We start from the raw sequence: 20,663 nt of genomic DNA on the forward strand, positions 1-20,663 counted from the left end.
AAATTCACCTGGACGACAGTTTTCTTACTGGAATCTAGTAATTTTTTTCTTTAAAAAAATCATAATGCTAGAGCGTTTGAATCATTTTTTGATGGTGGAAATAGATTCAACACCATCAAAAACATATAAAGTGGCCAAACTTCTGAAATTTGACAGCTATAACATATTTTTCTAAAAATTTCTACTATATTTTATCATAACCTTGCGAGATTTTTCTTTATTTTCCAAATTAATTTGTAAATTTTTTAGACTATACTAACAAAACAAAAAAAAATTAGTTGTAAACTAAAAAACAAGGATTGCATCTTCTCAAAACTCTGACCATCGATTAGAGTAAACTTCCACCCGCTAGGCCAATGGAAATGGCTGTTCCAAACGCCTCCATCGTTCAGCCTCCCCCCACTTCAAATAATCCCGTTATTAAGGTCATGATAATAAAGGAGTTGGATCAGCTGCATATATTCAGCACAGCTATCGTGATTTTTCACGCGTCGATAATAAATGGATTGCAAAATGATTGTGACCGCTTACTCGATCTTTCCCTCCTTTTCATACATATAGCTTATCACCGCTATGCTTCTCTTTTCGCGATTTGTTGTGAAGTCAATTTGGAGGAATACCTATTCTCAAATCTTCTGCAATGGTCCTATTCGCCCAGTACATGGCTTCATCTTTGGGATCTCAGCATCATCCCCTGGCAGCGACTGTTGCAGTACTATCTTCACCATTTCCTCGGATTATTTTGTTAAAATCATCACGACTTTTCACGATTATTGCCGACAAACAGAAGTCCACAAGCCACCCAGAAGCAGAGAACACATGCCCCCTTTCAGAATTCTTACTACACGAATGTGGGTTCTGTCAGTCCGAGCTCTCAGCTATCTTTAAAACAAGGCCGTGCTTGGTTGCGACGAGATCAGATCATACAGCCCAACAAGCGGTACAGTTACTGAGAGATTCAGGATTCACAGAAGACCAGGTAAGGAAGACTATTACCAATAACCCAGGTATTCTTTGTCTCAACGCTGATTGACAGTTGAAACCCAAGATTGAGTTCATGAAAGCATTGGGCCTTTCTGCACAAGAGTTGGGAAATGTCATATCCACTGGATCCAGATTGCTTAACGGCAGTCTCGAGAAAACTCTGCGTCCCAACATCCAGTATTTTCAAAACATGTTCGAATCAGAGGTTGATGTCTCACATGTTCTTAAATCGGCACCATTTATTCTACTTAAACGTAACGGGCCTGAATTTTGGGAAAAGAAATTGAAGCATTTCACAAGTTTTGGGCTCCTCGAAGATGACATCAAGGAGCTCGTTAGGCGGCACCCACTTATATTAAATGTTTCCATGGATAAGCTGCAGAAGCACATGGACTTTTTTATGCATACTGCAGGGCTTCCTGCAAAGTTTATTTTTTCATATCCTCAAGCGTCTCGTTTCAGCTTGGAGCGTAGGATCAAGCCTCGCCACAAGGTGTTGAGTGCTCTCAGTGCAATGCAACCTTCCAAGCGCCCTCCTAGTCTCCTAAGTGCGCTTTGTTTAAGTGAGCGGAAGTTCCTCGAAAAATATGTCCAGTGCAGTCCTCATGCCAAAAAGCTACTTGAAAGGTACAGTGGCTCCCTTCTAAAAGACTAGATATTCAGGTTTCTGTTTTGGTCAGGGTTAGATTGTATTGCGTTGATCTTATTGATTGAAAGATGTTTGAGAACATTCACCAAGGGATCATCAGTCTGTAATGATCCAATGCCAGGATCCCTCTAGCCCACAGGAGTAATGAGTGGGAATTAGAAGATAATCACGACAGTCAGTTCCGGTTCGGGATCTTGTTTTGGCCAGTTTATTGTCACACCACAATCACAATCAACATGCACTATTGAAGGATACTCAGTTGTATTATCAGGTAACACGTTTTTGAAAGATGAAAGAAACTCGCATCACTGGATAATTTGTTTTTTGCTAGTAGTTTTGCAACGATCATGCATTGCTCCCTCGCTTCAAAATGTGATGGGATAGATGTGAAATTCTGACTGTTTGAATCATTGCTAACTCGTAAAAGGAAATATTCAAATCCCAAATGTAGGAACCTTAAATTTGAATGTGTTTCTACAGTAGTATGATCTGATTGTTTCCAGATCTGCTATATCTATGAGACTTAGCTGGAATTAACACATTTCAAATCCAAACTAAACATTGGACACTAGTTTGCACACTCTCTCTGTGCTTTGTTAATGGTCTCTGTTTCTTTGCTGTGAAAAAAGTTTGTGGTAATGACTTTTATTACTGCTAGTGGTATCAAAGACCATTCGTAGTGGTAATTGAATGCGATCCTTTTCAATAATGCCTCATGTAAAGTAGAACCCTAGTCACTACTCTAAAACACAACTTCTGATGCATGATTGACTAGGCAAAAAATCATTAGCACATTCCCTCGTCTCAATGTGGTTGGACACTCACTTATCCTTGGTCCTATAAACATTCATAGGAAGTTTGTCAACTTTTTGTTGCACGGTGCCTTCCAAATAGCCACTTCTTTTGGATGGAACCTTACCTTTAGGGAAAGAGGCGGAGTCGACTCCCTACACAGAGGGGGGATAGGAAGCATTGATATTTTTGGTTTTATTTTGTAAATGCTTTCTTGTGTTTTCTTCATATAATTTTGAGTTTTCAGTGCAACATCTACAGTAAGGTGTGCAGCTTTCCCCCTTGGCAAGAAGCATTATAGAAGCCAAATGGATCAGAATCAGCAACATCGAATTTGAAAAACTTGGTAAGGAGGCAGCAATCATTCTTATAGCTTGTTCAAATTTGCTACTTTTGTCCCCTCATCACTTGGTTGATCTTTAGGGCCGTTTTTCTAAAATGGTATGTTAATAAATTTAAGATTTCACCTCTCCAACACTGATCATGCAATCTTTGCTGCCAAGGCTTCCTTTAAGATTTTTTGAATTGGTCTACCTAAGAAAGTGAAGCAAAAGTTAGTTTTCACTATAAAAAAGCTCACAGGCTTTAGAGTAGGGATATCTTGGGTGAATGCTTGTCCGGGAATCTGTGAGAGACCTCCTGGGCCTGAGCTTTGTGACCATAGGTTCTTGGGATAGTGTTCCTGTCTTATGTACAGTTAAAAGTCTATTTTATCAATAATGTTTGTTGAAGATTTCTGCAATCTTGTTCACTGCCACGCTTTCCAGTTTCTATAATTGCTGTTGCAATGCTTGTTATGATAATTTTAAGTTAACATAAAACCAGAGCAGTGCTCTAAATTATTATTTTGCACAGTAAAAACTACTGCTGTTATAGCTCTATCTACGGCTGTTATGGGTAAATCTATTGTTATTATCATAATGTTGTGTTGTTATTTGAGAAGAAAATTTTCTGTACTAGAGATCAATATGTTGTTACAGAGATATCAGTTTTCTGTTGATAGACATGGTTTGGGCTTGGCTTTTACAGTCATAGTAATAGGCATGGCAGTGCAGTCCTTGAGTCCATAACAGTTGGGCTCATAATGCATGATAACTCGTCCATACCATAACTATGAAGTGGACTTCATGTGAACATCAAGCACAGATATCTCCTTTGATGATAGACATGCCAGACATGATGGTGGCATGCAACAACTCGGATGACTAAACTAGGGACAGATTTCATGTGTTGTACCACCTCAACTGCCCAATACAAGTAGGCATGGACCATAGTATGGGATTGTAAATATTAGCATTGCATCAGTGTTAACATTGACAAATGACTTAACACTAAACTTAGACAAGTGTTAACCAACGCAAGTGTCCTTGACTCTCCGTCACTCCGACTCATTAATGCACGCTACGCTCTCCAGCGGCACTCAAACTGCATCTCCCCGCGCGATTCAAACTCCATTATGGTAGTTTTGCATTCAGTGGAGAAAGCCAAAACTGCAGGTCTGGTAAGGTATGCGTCAAAATCACGATTGTCTCTACTGTATTTTGTGCCCTGTAACACACACACAAAAAATGATCCAAGCATCCAAGGAAGCTGAGAACATTCAACAACATTAACTTACTTCCATTTCGGAACCTTATTCAATTACCAACCAGTATACTTTTGGCTCTCGCATGGCATGGGCGCTCTGAATATATACTTACTCGCAGAATCTACGCCTTAAACAACAATGAATAAGATCCCAACATGCTTGCACTCAAACAAACTTCATTACAGCCATATGCATGAACAGCAGGCAAATGTGCAATAATGCCTGAACAGCCATCATAAACACCATTCCCATAATCACATGCACAATGAGGATACAGGGGGATGCATAGAGACAAGGGATGTAAATACTGACATGAGATTCGTCCCTATGTTGATTCATCTGGGTCTTTTGAGGCTTACATCACGATTGTCCTGTATTGATTTTGCAAAACACTTGGTGCACAGGCTTCAGTCCGGTCATTTCTTGGGTGATGGGTTTGCACATCTATTCATTGAGTATTCTGGATTAATTTCCCCAGATGTTTTCCTGGCACCCATTACGTTTGTTGGATGGTAACTCTGTTCAACACTTGGCGCGCAGTCTGCAAGCTGGTGCCAAAAGGGCCCACAATATATGGCGTTACGCCATGCAACACTTGCACACTTATGGCAACATTAATGGCAACATTAATGGCAACATGTCTACAGTCCTACACTCCATGAAATTTAACTCTCTGCTCCCCATACTTGTCAGGAACTTGTGCAACTAAGCCAACTATGATCTGCAGGTTGATTTATCTAGTTTTTCTTTGATTAACAAACTCAAAATGTAAGAATTTGCACAAATGCTTACTGATCTTTTGTATTTTAGCGAGGTTTAGCCATGGTAATGTTTAGTTTAGCTGATAGAATTTTGGTTCCAGCAAGATATTTGAAGGGAAGGGATGCCGATATTGGAGAGAATGCTGCAAACTTTTCTAGAGAATCTACAGTCCATAAATATATGAGAAATGGACTTTTTGTTTTCCTTGCAGAGGATGCACCATGGCAGGCATTGTATTCCTTTTTTCCGGGGTCTTCTCATGTTAATTTTTTTTGTGGACCAGTGCCCAGAAGAAAAAACCCACTTTCACACTGATTCATGAAGCGAAATTCCCCTCCCCCAATTGCATCCATATGATCAAAAGTTCTGAGGTAAGCATTTCATGTCGTCCTTTGACTAAGTATCTTAATCACATCTTCTTCATGTAATGAGATCTTGGACGCCAAAGCTGGTAGTGTTTTGCCTATGTTGCAGGGGTGATAGGTGGAGTCGCATGTGAACCACCATTTTAGCTGTTTGCTGTAATTGTGGGTTGTGATTACGTGGCAGCTCATTAGTATGTCCTTAATGACAATGATCTATTTGCAATGTTGCACATAGAATAATGGAATCTATAAATAATCTATCTAGGGATGCATCTGTAATACTGGTAATCCCAAGTCGTCTTGTTATTGTGAGTTTGTCTTGTGGGAAGGCAGTCTTTAACAGTGATGTCATCATGTAATGGACAATTCTTGTATCTATTGATAATTGGATTTATTTTGTGAGGCTCCCATAGTAGTAGACTTACGTAGCATTTCTAGAAAGGTCTGTCATGCAGCCAGCAGTCAGATTTACCACAAAGTCACACAGCAAACAGTTTGGGTACACAGCATCATGGGATATACCTTCAAGAATCCTTGCCTCTGCCCGGCCACAGAAAGGAAAAATACGTGCACGGTGAAGCATGGCCTGTTGATGTGAGAGGAGAGGCCAGTCACCCCAGAGAGAACAGAGAGGGGTACACAGCATCATGGGATACCTTCAAGAATCCTTGCCTCTGCCCGGCCACAGAAAGGAAAAATACATGCATGGTGAAGCATGGCCTGTTCATGTGAGAGGAGAGGCCAGCCACCCCAGAGAGAACAGAGATCGACAAGGCTGCGATAAAGGCCCAGCCCCAGGGGGTCGGGCTCATCATGAGGAGAATTATGATAGCGATTGAAGTGCAAGGCCCTATTATCAGGGCCAGGCTTTAGCCACTGGAGAAAGGTCATAATGCTGGAGCCAGAGTTTCTTCCATGGGCTGATGCCATTGAAGAAAACATAGACGATCATGATGACTGAGAATTCAAAGCCGAGAAGACATTACAAGACCTGCAGCCTGTCCGTTTGTGTTTTGACTTTCTCCACTGAATGCAAAACATTTTTCTACTTTTTCTAGAAAAGTAGAAACATAAAAACATTTAATTTTAGAATGTGAGGCTTTCAAAGACAATAGGGAAAGCTATGCAGATATATTGGCATCTAGTTTTTGGAATAATAGGGAAAGTAGAAACATAAAAACATTTAATTTTAGAGGCTTTCAAAGACAATAGGGAAAGCTATGCAGATATATTGGCATCTAGGTTTTGGGATAACAGGGAAAGTTATGCAGATATCCTGGCAGGTGGTTCTTGGGATAATCTATTTACCCAAAAGTTTATGGAGTAACAGACAGCATTTATTATAAAAAAACTAAGCATTTGTTATAAAAAAGCTGAAAAAAACAGAATACATTAAGCAAATGAAAAAAAATCTGTTCTATAAGCTAAAGATAACCTCTGTCAACCTTAAAATAATTTCTTTCTTTCTTGCAACACCACCAGAATAAAATTTGAATCGTGCGGAGAGTGTAGCTGCTGGAGAACTTAAAAAACTGTAGTTGGTAAAGTCAAAAAACTGGTAGTGGGTAAAGTCAAAACGTAGCATGAGTACACCAAGCCTTTTCCACACTATTTAATATTACCATGTGTTAGGTTGTCATATCGTACTCAGCGTTTAGATGACTAGTGAGGACCAACATGGAAGAATACGCCTGCAACGTTAGTATTACTCTAAGAATACACCTGCAACGGTACTTACTAGTGAGGACTAACATGGAAAAATGGAGATGGACATGGAAGAATACGCCTGCAACGTTAGTATTACTCTAAGAATACACCTGCAACGGTACTTACTAGTGAGGACTAACATGGAAAAATGGAGATGGACATGGAGCTGTAAACTAATTGCCGGTGACATCAAAATTTCAAGCAATGAGTCCTTTGATAACATGCAGCTAGCTATAACTTTTTGGAGGAAGAGTGCTGTTTTTTATATGTTTTCCAAAGTGTCTACTTTTACTTTTATATGTTTAATCCATCTGAATATTCGTAAAACTGAAAATAATCAAGCAACATCCACCACAACTATCCATTTGATTTTAAGAATATATAGGGATATGCATGCCCTTTTAGCATCTTTAATGCTTCTATTGATAACATGTCTAATATTATGTTGAGTTTCCTTTATACGGGTTGGAATGAGCTAAATTTAAATTTTGGTCTTCCTTTTTTGATTTGTAGTGTACCTAGTAGGGTAACATTGGGTGTCTATGAAAATTTCCTTTAAATGTAGCAATTAGAAATTGTTTTTAATTAATAAAATTATTATTCAGTTTATTTTATTATGGTTAATAACAAATAATTTATATTGTAATTTTTTCACAAATAAATATTGTAGAAAATAAAATGATGGAAATTGAGAAAATATTAGCATATACATATAAAAATTGACATTGTTATTTTTGGATAATTGTTTTTGGAAAAACCGGTGTAGCAGATGACGGTTTTATTATTATGCAATAGCGTAAAATTTGAGTACAATAAACTAGACGTCAAAGTGGCATTTCTATTTGAGACAAATACTGGCAAAATCAATTGAGGAAGATTATCTTCTTCCACAAGCAATCCTGCAACAGACTGTCTCAGCAAAGAGGCCATCCAAACTCTTGCGTAGACTCTTCTTCGCTGCCACTAAGTAGGCCAACTCACACTACACGAAATCTATCTCTGATGATGTCTTGCTTGTTGCTACCTTTGGAAGTGATTCTTCCAGCCTTTTGGAAATCTTTCTTGCCACTAGATGGTGAATTGACCTCTCCTCACGCTGAATCAAAATGCCTCTGTGAGGCTATTGCGCAGCCCTTGCACAACCTCTTAGAGAAATAATATGGTCTCCTCTCCTGACTCTTCCAAAATTAGAAACTCCTACAAGAATAGTTACTTTGCCCCTCTGCCATTCGTTACTTGATCACTGGCTCGATCTCGCTGTTAAATCATGTGCTACTTGAAAATCGAACTGCCTTGATCAGTGAATATCTACACTGTTATGTTCTCCATCTAGCCCATCGACCGCCTCTTATAAGTCTTTACGATTGAATCGTTATCAATTGCTGAGATCATTTCTAAGTTGATCCGTGTGAGTTTCTAAAGAATTTTCATCTTTCTCAATTAATTCCTATTAATTAACCAGTTTTTCTAAGTTAGACTTAGGAAGATTTTAAATGATGGTCAATTAATTTAATTGATCTATTTCTAGGTGGATTTTTTAGAAATGATTTCTGGGTTTTGGAAAATTCATTTATTTTAGCCTCTCCTCAAAATTTGATACTAGAACACCATTTAATATTTCAAAAACTAACACTCCCTCTTAGCGAGGAAGGTGTTCTAGTGCTGCACTACTCCAACACCATGTATTTGCATCATCCTCCCATACACTATGTTGATGTCTGACAACTGTAGCTACCTGCCACTATCCATCAACCATTGCGCTAATTTTGATTCATCTGCTACTAGTTGTAGTTGAACCATATTGCATTTGTGTTGTTGACACTGCTCTACACAATTTGTACTACTACCAACTCTGCATTTGACTAACACTCCCTCGTTGTTGTTATCCAAAACACTAAATCAACTATGATCACATGCTGCAATTGTCTCCTGAGTCTCTAACTATTACTAGCCTTTGCACTGCATACTCAGAAGTTTGCATTGCTATTCATTATGCATTGTGCCTTCTGCATTGATATCAACACTGCTATGCGCCTTTTAGTATCGGACTACAACTAATCTATAATTGTCACTCTGGAATTGACTGCACCAACTGAGATTGATCCTCCTGCTACTAAAAATTGTGGGCCCTTGTAGTAAGGGTAATGATCCAAATGAGGAGTATATTGCAATTGTTGCTTCTCTATGGACCTTGCCTAGCTCTACGCAACTTTGGAGTCTAAAACTCAATGTCTCCCCACCTCTCTCCTGGAGGTATAGCTGCATACAAATCGAATTGTTCCTCTAGTCTATAGGAAAGATTATCAATTTATGTGGATGTTGTTGCCTAACCCTGCTTCTCCCTCTTGTCCTTCTTCCTGTGAGGACATTGGGTATCATAGTGGTCAAACTCGCCACACTTGAAGCACTTCATCTTGGACAAATACTTCTTTTTCTTCTTCTCTCCCGGTGAGCCTTGTCCTTGACTGAGACCTTTTGCTTTCCCTTTCGATGCAAAGGCCACCTTTTCTTCCTCCTTCACACCTTTCCATCCTTTACTATTGCTTTCGTTGATGGAACTCTTTACTAGAGCTCACCTCATCTCTTGTGAGAGATCTGCCCACATCCGATCTCATCTTGGTAGTTGATTTTGTCCCAAAATGCCTTGGACAAAGGTCTCCCACTCCTCGGTGACACTGTTGATGGCCAAACACACAAGTTCTATTGGTGGTGGCGATTCTCCTAAGACTACAAGCTCATCTCAGATATCCTGAATTTTAGTGAGATAAGAAGTGATGTCTTCACCTTTATGCATCCAAACACTCCTCAGCTTTTCTTTCAGGGACATCTTCTACTACTTGGAAGGATTCTGATATAGTCCCACAAGAGCACCCCACATTTCTTTGGCCACATTCTTGACTGCTATGTGTGAGACTATATGATCTTAAACTCCATCGAGAATCAACTGCTTCGCCTTGGCCATCTTCTTATTGTAATTAACTAAATGATCTGGGTCTGTAGGTACGACAAAAACGTTTTCTGTGTACTGTGTCAAACCATATTTGCCTAGCAGGAATGCCATCTTGGCCTTTCGGATATAATAATTTGATGCACCCTCTAGTATGTCCCGATCTCGAAGTCCTACTGTGTTGAAAAACGTGTAACTAGTTTCGGTTTTGATAAATATGAAATGTACTTTCGATTCTTGTAAATTGTAAAATGAAGGAAAATTATTATTATTGTTTTTGGAGCATGGGTTTCATGTTCAAGGTCTTTTATTTTATATGTCAAGCACCCATTGAGTGCTTCTAGGGTTTGTCCTAAGTCAAGAAGTCAAAAGTCATTGTCATAAGTTGAAGACCCCATCGGGCACGTTGTAACTTGTAAAGAAAATTATTTTTATCTTTAAAAGTGTCAAGATACCTCCAAGACCAAGTCGGCCTAAAAAGAAGAGCCATGTCCACCTTGAAGAACCTATATATAGGAGGAAACTCATCCTCCTTGAGATACATTCATCCATCACTCATTTTAGCGAAGAGGGAGGAAGAAGGCAGTGAAGAAGGAAGAGAATGTAGAGACTTTTGTTTCGACTATTTCTCTCTCACACGTGAAAAGGAGGACTAGGGTTTTTTCAGCATATCTAGGGTTTTCATCTACAAGTTTGATCTTGGAGTAAAGAAGGTAAGAAGGTTGAGTGAAGGTCACCAAAGGTCGTCCTCAAGCTCCAAAAGTCAGAGAGAGGAAAGGGAAGGTCTAAGGAAGCCTTAGAAGGCCAATTGAGGTTCACACATGTAGCAACAACAACTATAAGAGCGCTGAAAATTTCAGGTCTACAGTGGAGGCCCAAATTTTGCAGCAGATGGTCAAAGGAGTGCTACTAAAAGAGATTTAACTGGATCAAGGTTAACATGTCATCCAAAGAGGTTGGTCTTGGTCTTGGAGGGTATTGGTCTCAATCATAAGGTCTTGGAATTCGTCAATTGAAGAATCTACAAGGAAGAGGAGATTTGCGGGTTTTTCTCTCAAGAGGAGAGGTGTTGGCCCTGGCTTGCAACCTATATTATGTGTTCTCGTTCTTCTTGTTTTGGTAGTTGTTTGATGATATACACACATAATAACAAGCAACAAAGCTAATAAGTAAAAATATATCACAAACAATTATCAAGTAAAGAGAAATCACTCTAATCATTGCCCTATAGATTTCTAAACATACCGAAGCCATTGCTGCAAAAATTGACCTGGGACAAAAATATCCCTCTTTCACCTGCTTAGTTGCAAGCATTGTTAAACACACTCCTTGGAGTGAGAAAATCCGCTTGTTGCTACTACCTATTACAATTGGAAATGTTGGATTTCTAAAACTAGAAGCCTTTTAAGAGAAACTCCCTCTGTGTGTGCACTTTCTCTTCCACCAGGCATTGAATTTGCTACTGTAAACCCTCTATTCCCAAATCAAGGGTCTGCTTTGTGAAAATATTGAGTTGGTTGCCCGTTGCTAGCTAGAATCACTTCCCGGACAACTCGACCCTTCCTCCACCCTGCAACTAGAAATTCAACCCTTTGTCTAGCAATTCACAACGCCTAGCTAGGCACTGCATTGCCCCTTGGAAATTTGTGTTGATGCTCCCTCTGAACAATGATTTTTTCCCTCTGTATCTGAGCCTCTAATTCGTCAAATTAGCTCTGATACCATGTGAAAAATTCCTTGACATGCATCAATTGGAAATTATTCTTTTAAAAGATAAAATTATTATGCAGTTTATTTTGTTATGACAAAATAAAGAATAATTCACACTACAATTTCTTCACAAATTAACAATGTGGAAAATAAAATGTTGGAAACTAAGAAAATGCTAGGACAAACAAATAAAAATTTACACTGTTATTTTTCGATAATTGTCCCTGGAAAAACCCAATGCGGGAAAATCGGTGCAACAAATGAGGGTTTTATTATTATGCAATCGTAGAAAATTTGAGTAGAATAAAGTGGAGGCCAAATTAGTGTTTCTATCTGAGAGAAACACTAGCAAAATCAATTGAGGGAAATCACCCTCCTCCACAAGCAATCTTGCAACAAATTGTGTTAGTGACTAGGTTGTCCAAACCCTTGCGCACACCCTTCTGCGTAGGCCAACTCGCATTGCTCAGAATCTACATTTGATGATGACGTCTTATCTATAGTTGTTGCTGGAATTGATTCTTCCGACTTTTTGGAAATCTTCCTTGCTACTGGATGTTGAATCAACCTCTCCTCAGGTTGAATTGAGATGTCTTTGTGAGGCTATTACGCAACCCTTGTGCAACCTCTTGGAGAAATAATATGAACTCCTCTTCTAAATCTTCTAGAATAGGAAACTCCTCCAGAAATCTATTACTCTGCCCCTCTGCCATCTGCAAGTCGATCACTGGTTCGTTCTCACTGTTGACTCACTGGCTACTAAAAAATCGAATTGCCTTGATCACTGAGTATCTACACTGGTGTGTTATCCATCTACCCCATTGACCTCCTCTTATAAGCTCTAGTTGAATCTTCAACGACCACGATTAAATCATTATTGATGGTTGAGATCATTTCTGAGTTGATTTGTGTGAGTTTTCAAAGAATTCTCACATTTTAAAATTAATTGCTATTAATTAACCAATTTTCTTAAGTTAGACATAGGAAAAACTTAAATGATGGTCAATTAATTTAAATGAGCTATCTCTATATAAAATTTTCAAAAACAATTTTTTGGGTTTTGCAAAATTCATGTATTTTAGCCTCTCTTCAAAGTTTGAGACTGGAACAGCATCCGATACTATAAAAACTAACAATGCCTAGGGAGGTACCCAAGGGGAATAATATTATCTGCCTAGGTGCTCCATAGTTTGTATTAGGGCACTTTTTTTGGCCAAAAAAGGGGTGAAACATTTTTTGTTTTGTAGCTTTTAAAAGGAGCAAGAAAATATGGCTGCGACACTTTGATTAATTTTTGTAGCTTTTGGTGCAAAATTTGGAAAAAACAATTATATATCTCAATTCCTCACAGAAAAACTTTTGATTTCAAAAGTAAAGAGTCATTTCAATCAGATTTTCATTTCAATTAGAGTTTGGGGGGTCAAGATATCACTGATATGAAATCAGCTATTCCAGCATAGATTGTGAAGTTGATATCTTATGACAAATTTTACCAGAGTACCATCAAATAGAAGATTTTCATAGGTTTGATTTGGTATATTATATGTTGTCTTTTGATTAATATCCTTTACATTATAGCCATTGAAAATTTCTATTCTCAAACTTTAATGAATCTAAGAAATGGAAATATGCTATTGTTGATGAAATGAACCTTCGAGGTTTACTCTATGACTATATGTTGTTGGATTAATAAAGAGTATTGTTGTAGCATTTTTTGGTTTTGATAAGGTAGAATAAAATAGTTTAAAAATAAAAAATATTTTGAAAAAATATTAAGTTAGGACATGGACATAACAATAGTGAACAAAATGTTTTTGAAAATATCTTAATGATGATGTCCATATCAAAGAAAATGTTAGGTTAGATGTCCTAAAAAATCAAGACATGATGAAAATGTTAGGTTAGAAAGAAAAGAAAACAAATAAACTCTAAAAGTGAGCAAGTTTAAATGCCACTACTATTTTTCTCTGCAAAATAATGGTTGTGTGCAACTTGTTATAAATGCCACAACCCATGACAGTCAAACTGTTTAATCTTGAATGCTTCATGCTTTAAATTTGATGTTATAGTTAGAGAATAAAGCTTTGGCCAAACTATTTAATCTTGGCAGATCAGTGGTTAGGTATAAAATAATAAGGTGCTCATCAGTTTAATCTGAGTCCTTGGAGGTTATAAGGTTAGAATTAGATAGTTTGCATTTGTAAAATAAAAAGAAAGGAAAAAGGTTTGCTAGCTTAAATGCACCTATTAAGTGAAGAAAAAATGATAGGATAAGCAAAGGGTAAGTAGAGAAAGGTTGCAGAAGTTTGTTGATTGATTGGACAAAATGTACATTTATCATGTTTTACCATATGTTTCTATGTCCATGAGACAATTACACAAAGCAAATGAAGGTCTACAAGATCAATTAATTAACTTCCTTCGTACCCATTCATCCCTACATTTACTAATCTCCCATTCCCACTTCCATACAGTTCATATTCATCCATTTTCGATAAAAACCCCTTTTCCTAAGGTCAAAATCCTTTTTGCTTAGGAAAAGTGAAAGCCCCATGCTAAATCCCCTTCTACCCAAAAGCTCACAAAAAGTTGTTTAGCCCAAGTATTAATGTATATAACTCATAAAAAGCATTATACTTAGTCTATTTTCCTTTTCCGCTCATATTTCATATCAACGCTAACGTAATGTATTAAACCCCTAAAAATCTTTTCCTGTATATATTAACTCCCTTTATTGAAATATCATGAAAACCTTTAGTTTTATTATAAAACTATGTATTAATAAAACATTGCATCGGTGGATTGCAAGCCTTTCAAATGTGCATCCACTCTCCTCGCATTGCGATGGATCCGGACCCAACGCAATATATATCATAACTCAATACCCATTTCGCATCTACCCCCATCGCAAGTCCGAGCTATAACATATACCCTTCGCATTGCGATATGCGACGGACCCGACGCAATATATATGACAATCCATTGCCATATCGCATCCGTCCCTCATCGCAAGTCCTGATTGAAGTAATAACCCTCTGCTGATGCGATCTCCGATATGCGACGGGAACTCGGACCCGACGCAGTATTATCCATGTTTTATTTTCTACATCACGTCTAGCCCCTATTGCATTCCTTTGCGATGGACCACTCTCCTATTGAGATCTTCGATTGCGATTGCGATGGCGGAATGGTTAAACACCGCTAATCTGGGTTTTTAACCATGATAAAGCCATTCAACCATAATTAATCGCTGGGTCCCTCCGTTACTCTTTCCTCTTACCTTCGCGCTGCTTTTTCACTCCTCCACCATCCAATCTAAGGCATTCAAATCCAACGACCCTCAACAATTTCAGGTTGGCTCTCTATATGAGCATTACCCGCTCGAAAAGCAGTGTTCCACTAACCTCTCTTTGCTAAATGTTAGGCTCAGATTATTTCTGGTGCCCCCTCCCAAAACTGCCCGTGCCTCATAAAGCGATGTGATGAAAACCAAAACCAACTCTTGCATAACGACAAAATGACCACTGTTCACTTTACCCCATATTTCAAAAAGAAAGCCGTTTTTTAGTTTAAACGCAAAAACCACCATTTTTCCTTTGTTTTCCCTGTTTTCACAGTAAACCTTCCATAAACCTCTACGACTGATAAAGCAATTGTTTTAAATTCCGATACGCTCCGGACTCCTTCCAAAATCCTTTCAAGCCCAATAATGCCATTGACAACCTTTTCTGTCACCTTTGTTTTTCTTAACAATTTTTGTATTTTGCAGGTAAAGACTCATGTTCCAGGCTTACAAAGAAAAAGCCTGCATACAATCAGACGAAAAATATGAAGATCCTATCAAATTACTTTACTATGTGACATAAAATCTAAAAGGATTTACTGTTGAAAAACACATTAAAAACCTGAAATGTACAGTAAAGGTAGTAGGGAACATAGTAAAGGTTACTCAACAAGGTCAAAGGATATTCACAGAGTTTAAAGAGTATCAGATGAAAGATCAAATGAAGGAATCAACTAGCGTAAAGGATACAAACAATCAAGCAACTAAAAGGGGCAAAATATCGGACAACAAAGCCAGCATAACCTGAATAGAAGGGACAACAAGACGCAATTCAATAACTGCCCCTATCTTCTTGTATGAAGATCTTTCCTTTCCTAGAATAAATCTTAATTAGTTTTAGGATATTTTCTTAGTTTTATTATTGTATAAATAAATCTTTTCTTGAGTTGTTATTGGTTCGAAGTTCAAGAGTCATTATTCATTACTTGTTAAGTTGTGTATTGTTCATTCTACTTTGAACTTGGTTGCACCTGTGAAGGAAGCTTTTGTAGACATTTGATGTACTTAGTCTTTCTGGAACCTTAATACAAAGCAGATGATTCTGAATTTGGTTTTACATAGTTTGTGTTATCCTGTAAGTTTTTCAAGTTATCAATCATTTTGTATTTCTTCATATGCTTATGACTTGTAGATATCTCGGTAGGAATAATTGTGTCTCGATTAATTCCTATAAGCTCATGAAGTGATTATCTATTAAGAGAATGGATTAATGAACTATCTGTTTAGCTAATCCCCTCTAATCAATAAATAATCAACATCTTATGTAAGCTTAAATATATTGCCTTGAATCTTTGGAACATAGTTTAGAAGGTTTTCACACTTATGATTGTTCTGTTTTATAGTCTGGAAACTGTGATAATCATATTATTTTTTGTCTTCTTCCCACCACTATTTTTTATCTATATCACTGTGTAAAGCTTTATAGCAGCCTTTTGTTGAGATATTAATATAACCCAAAGGATTAGGTATTTCAATTCTACATCTATCTTCATTTATTGGGCTTCCAAAACTAAAACCAAAAACCCCAAAACAATTATTTTAGATGCTTTGGCATTGGTCGCTGACCTACTACTATCTCAGAGGTACAACAAGTATAACCAAGAAAGATATTCCTAGTATGATTTAGAGGATGGTTGTGAATCATGATGATTGGTATATGGACATTTGTTATTTTTGGGATGATAATTATTTTCATCTTTTATTTGATGACTCTACTCCATCCTATGAAGAGAACACCTATTACTCATTAAACATGCAAACTATTTCCTATAATTCCTTGTTGTAAATTAAATTAAATTATAGATTATTGAATAAATTGCACAATTGGGATTTTGACATTAAATAAAATAAAATTTTGCAAAATAAAGTAGACACTAATTTCACACAAGCACACATAAATTTTTGCCCTTCAAATCATCCTCCCATTAAATAAGGTAAAAGCTCACAAGGGTTTTCCCAACCTGAGAAATAATGTGCCCCTCGAGAAAATTACAACCTATAGCAACATTGGGCAAACGTTCCTTGAAGAGAAACTTGTTTTTTATCTGCCTGACTCGTGGCCCATGTAGTCCTATGGTATGCTTGTAGACTTGTACAACTTCCCAAGTTGAGTACAACTTGCCTACGACTTATTCTATGTTGGTTGCACTTGTACAAGGTTGTCCACATGATCTATACTTTGCTTGCACCCTACTATCACTAGTGCGGTCCAAATCTAGTTGCTCAAGGATTCTACAACCTTGCTAGACTATGGTGTTACCTACCCAAGGCTTCTACAACCCTTCTCAACTATTGTATGGTCTAACCATAGTTTTTAAAACTTTTCTTGTTTGTCGTATGGTCCTCTTTAGCTATTGGGTTACCCTCCTCTTGTTGCAATCTACTTGCACTCTACTCCCTTGAGTTGATCTCTATATGAAATCCCCTCTTTACCCTTGCTAAGATCTCCTTGAGTCATAGTCTTTTGTGTATCAACTTCTCAATGTCTCTTGTGTGTCTTCCTCATTCACCGAGCCTTGGTTTTATAAGCTTAAGTTGTTGGTTGGATCCATAAACCTAATCTCCAAAGTGATTATTAGTTGATATTAGATCTCACCTCACTTGAGATCAATGTCTAGGATTTATCTAATTCACTAATGCAAATAACCTTTGCATTTCATCAGAATGGAGTTATAAAAAGGATGAATAGGATTGTACTGGAAAAGCAATAAATTTTTCCATCGCTACAAGTTGAGGGGCCATTAGGAAGCATAATGTTGATGACTTCAGCAAAAGATTCACCTCAGAAACTGCACAACCAAAAGTAGAGTCTCAAGAGTGAAAAATAAATAAGATGAAGAGCTTCTTACATCTCCATCCCAAGGAGCAGAAGCTATACAAGGAGTTGTAGCAGTGGAAGAGGTTAGCCTCACTAATGAAGCAAGTACTTGTTCAATGGGGGTAGTAGAGAAGGATCTCAAACATTGGTTGACTTTTATTTTATTGCGAGCTAGTTGAAGAATGGCTCACTAATATAGAAATAAGATTTCTAGTGATAAAGTCTCTTATAATTGTTGTGTAGGGGTTCACAAAATTGTCATTCAAATGACATGGTTATAGAGATATTTTTCCATGCTAGGAAGTAATTGGTCGTAGCAAAGAAAGTAGCCCCATGACCTCTTATGGAATTTTTACTTGATGGAATAGCTTGATGGGGTCGTACTGAATAACAAGATCAACATTTGACTTAGCTTTATTGACTACCAAGATTGACCATATCCAAATTTGAAAGAGATGGGAATAGCTGTTGATTGTAGAGTTCATATTTGGAGATTGTTTACAACTTAGAATCAATGAGAAATTTTTCATTACATGAACAAGAAAGCCAAAATTAGAGCCAATGGTATAGTTAGAACTCAGTCCAATAGCTAGATCCATCAGTGAAAGTCAAAGCCATGTTCCAAAGAAGTAGAAAGAAGGCACATTGATCTAGATTGGGTTTTTATAAGGTTTTGAAGACTAAAAAGATTTTCATTGTGAAGATGTGATATGAAATGGATATGTAATGTCCCCACACTCAAATGAATGTCCCCAAGTTTAGAACTAAGCCACACATATTGGAATATCATATGCCAACATAGTATAGATGATATTACCATGGCCCCATGGCCCCACCTAGTTTTTTCAGTCAGTTTAACGTTATTTCCACCATCCAAAATCAAACCAAGGGTGGACTATGGACCTTCATGTGGCTATGCACTGATTCGAGGAACTTAAGATGAATATTTCCAAAGCTTCCTATATCTATAAAGAAACTCAAGTGAGTTTCCACCAAAAAACCATTTTCTTTGACTGGAATGAATAAGTTAGCCCTTTAGTAAAGAAAAACAAACCAACTTTTTCCCATATTGAGAATTTCAAGTGACATAGATGGAGATCGTGTAAAAAAACAATATCAGAACATGAAGGCTTGCCCCTTTGAATTAGTTATCAATAACAATTCAAATGTCTTGATCTAGCTTCACTGCATCTACTAGAATTGTAAGGTCAAACTCCTTGAGACTAAAGTAAAGGAAATTCATAGAAGTACTAGGTAAAACATCACCATAATTTAGCACAATGCCATCAACCGCAAAATAGTTAATTCTTAAGTATGATTACTCTTCAAGATTAATCTTGTCAAGTGGGATTAATTGAGTAGGACATGTCAAGTGGGCCCAAGAAGAGTTCACCAAATAATAGACAAAAATAGAACCTACAAAAAGAAACCAAGTCAAGATAACTCATTTCTCGACACATGCATACCCAATCTCAAATACATAAAATCATGGCCAACAAATCAAGTACTTTGAATATTCATGAAATATGCATAAAGAGTGATAAGCATGCCATGAAGAAAATACATAATGGATCCAAGTTAAAGACCATATCCATTAGCAATACGCAATGGAGCTATGTCTCAGTCTATATAAAGTACTATGAGGATATATGGAGCAATGTAATGAAGAAACTAATCCTCCATGAAGTACCAAAATCTTGTAAGAGTGTAGTATCAAACAACTTGAGCAACATCATTAAAGATGCTCCTAAAATGGAGAGCAACATAACAAAGAAGAAGTTATCGACATAAATTGATGGTGGTGCCACTCAAACAATGTTGTCATAGATTAACTCGAGGTCTTCAAACCAACTACCGAGGGTACAAATTTATGCCATGTGAATAAATGAGTTGAATTCAAACACAAGAGAAATCATCTAATTACCAATCATTGATGTATATCACTATGTAACAAACATAAATACATTAAAGAGACATGTTCCAAAGGACATGACTATTTGTGAAGCGACACCTTGCCTAATATAAAAGTAGGGCCCTCATTGTAACATTTTATTAATCTATTAATCTATCATCTTATACCATTATGAGGAGGAACAAAAATTAATTTATGCAAAATATTGATGAAGAGTCATTACATTTGGTAGAAGACCATAATAACGAAGTTAAGGAGAATGCTAAGGAAGAGGAAAATCGTACTGCAAAGGAAAATGAGGCTAATAACCAAAGTGGGTATATGGTAGCTGAGGATGAAATCATGGAAGAAAGGAATGGATTTATGTAGAATACTAGAGAAGAATTACAACATTCTGCAGAAGATTATGATAATGAAGTTAAGCAAGACAATGCTACGGAACAACACAAGCTCATTACAATGGGAAATATGAGTGCTAATGTAAGTGGGTATGTGATAGTTTAGGATGAAATTAGGGAGGAAAAAACTGAATCTACTTAAATTATTTGTCAGGCCAGGAGTAACTCCAGTTTGGCAGAAAACTGATTCGATTTATTCCATTAGGTAGCTATTGTTATATACAAAGAATGTGACTGTTCATTTCATCTTCTGATGACTGTTCACATTCCAAATTCACCCAATCGCAGAGGATTAGGTGTCAACATTCCCTCCCTTAATCTGAAGGGATGTTGGTGTGTCCAAGCATCGTTCTGAATCTTTCAAGCTTTTCTCTTCCAAGCGCTTTGGTGAAGATGTCTGCAATTTGCTCATTTGTGGAACAATGACGGAGATGGATTGTTTTGGCCTCAACATGATGTCGGATCAGATGATATTTAGTATTGATGTGCTTTGTACGATCATGAAACTTTGGGTTCTTGGCCAAATTTATTGCAGAGGTGTTGTCAATCATGAGTGGAGTTGATTGTACTTGTTTTACCTGCAAATCTTCAAGAATTTTCCTAAGCCACACAATTTCTTTCGTTGCTTCAGCTGCTGCCACGTATTCTGCTTCTGTTGTGGAATCTGCTGGAACTGATTGTTTGCGTG

General features: G+C 37.3%; 1 pseudogene across 1 annotated transcript; it reads left to right on the plus strand.

Moving 5' to 3' along the window:
- Positions 1–570: 570 nt before the first annotated feature.
- LOC149240284 (uncharacterized) lies at positions 571–5,906 on the plus strand (annotated as a pseudogene). Its single transcript, XR_016246520.1, has 3 exons — positions 571–1,611; positions 5,059–5,146; positions 5,250–5,906. The product of XR_016246520.1 is annotated as an uncharacterized LOC149240284 (transcript).
- The last annotated feature ends 14,757 nt before the right edge of the window (positions 5,907–20,663 follow it).

This window comes from Pinus tabuliformis, chromosome 8 (assembly GCF_031772625.1).
Source record: "Pinus tabuliformis cultivar Carrire ecotype Pingquan chromosome 8, CPIR1, whole genome shotgun sequence".
NCBI classification, from domain to species: domain Eukaryota; kingdom Viridiplantae; phylum Streptophyta; class Pinopsida; order Pinales; family Pinaceae; genus Pinus; species Pinus tabuliformis.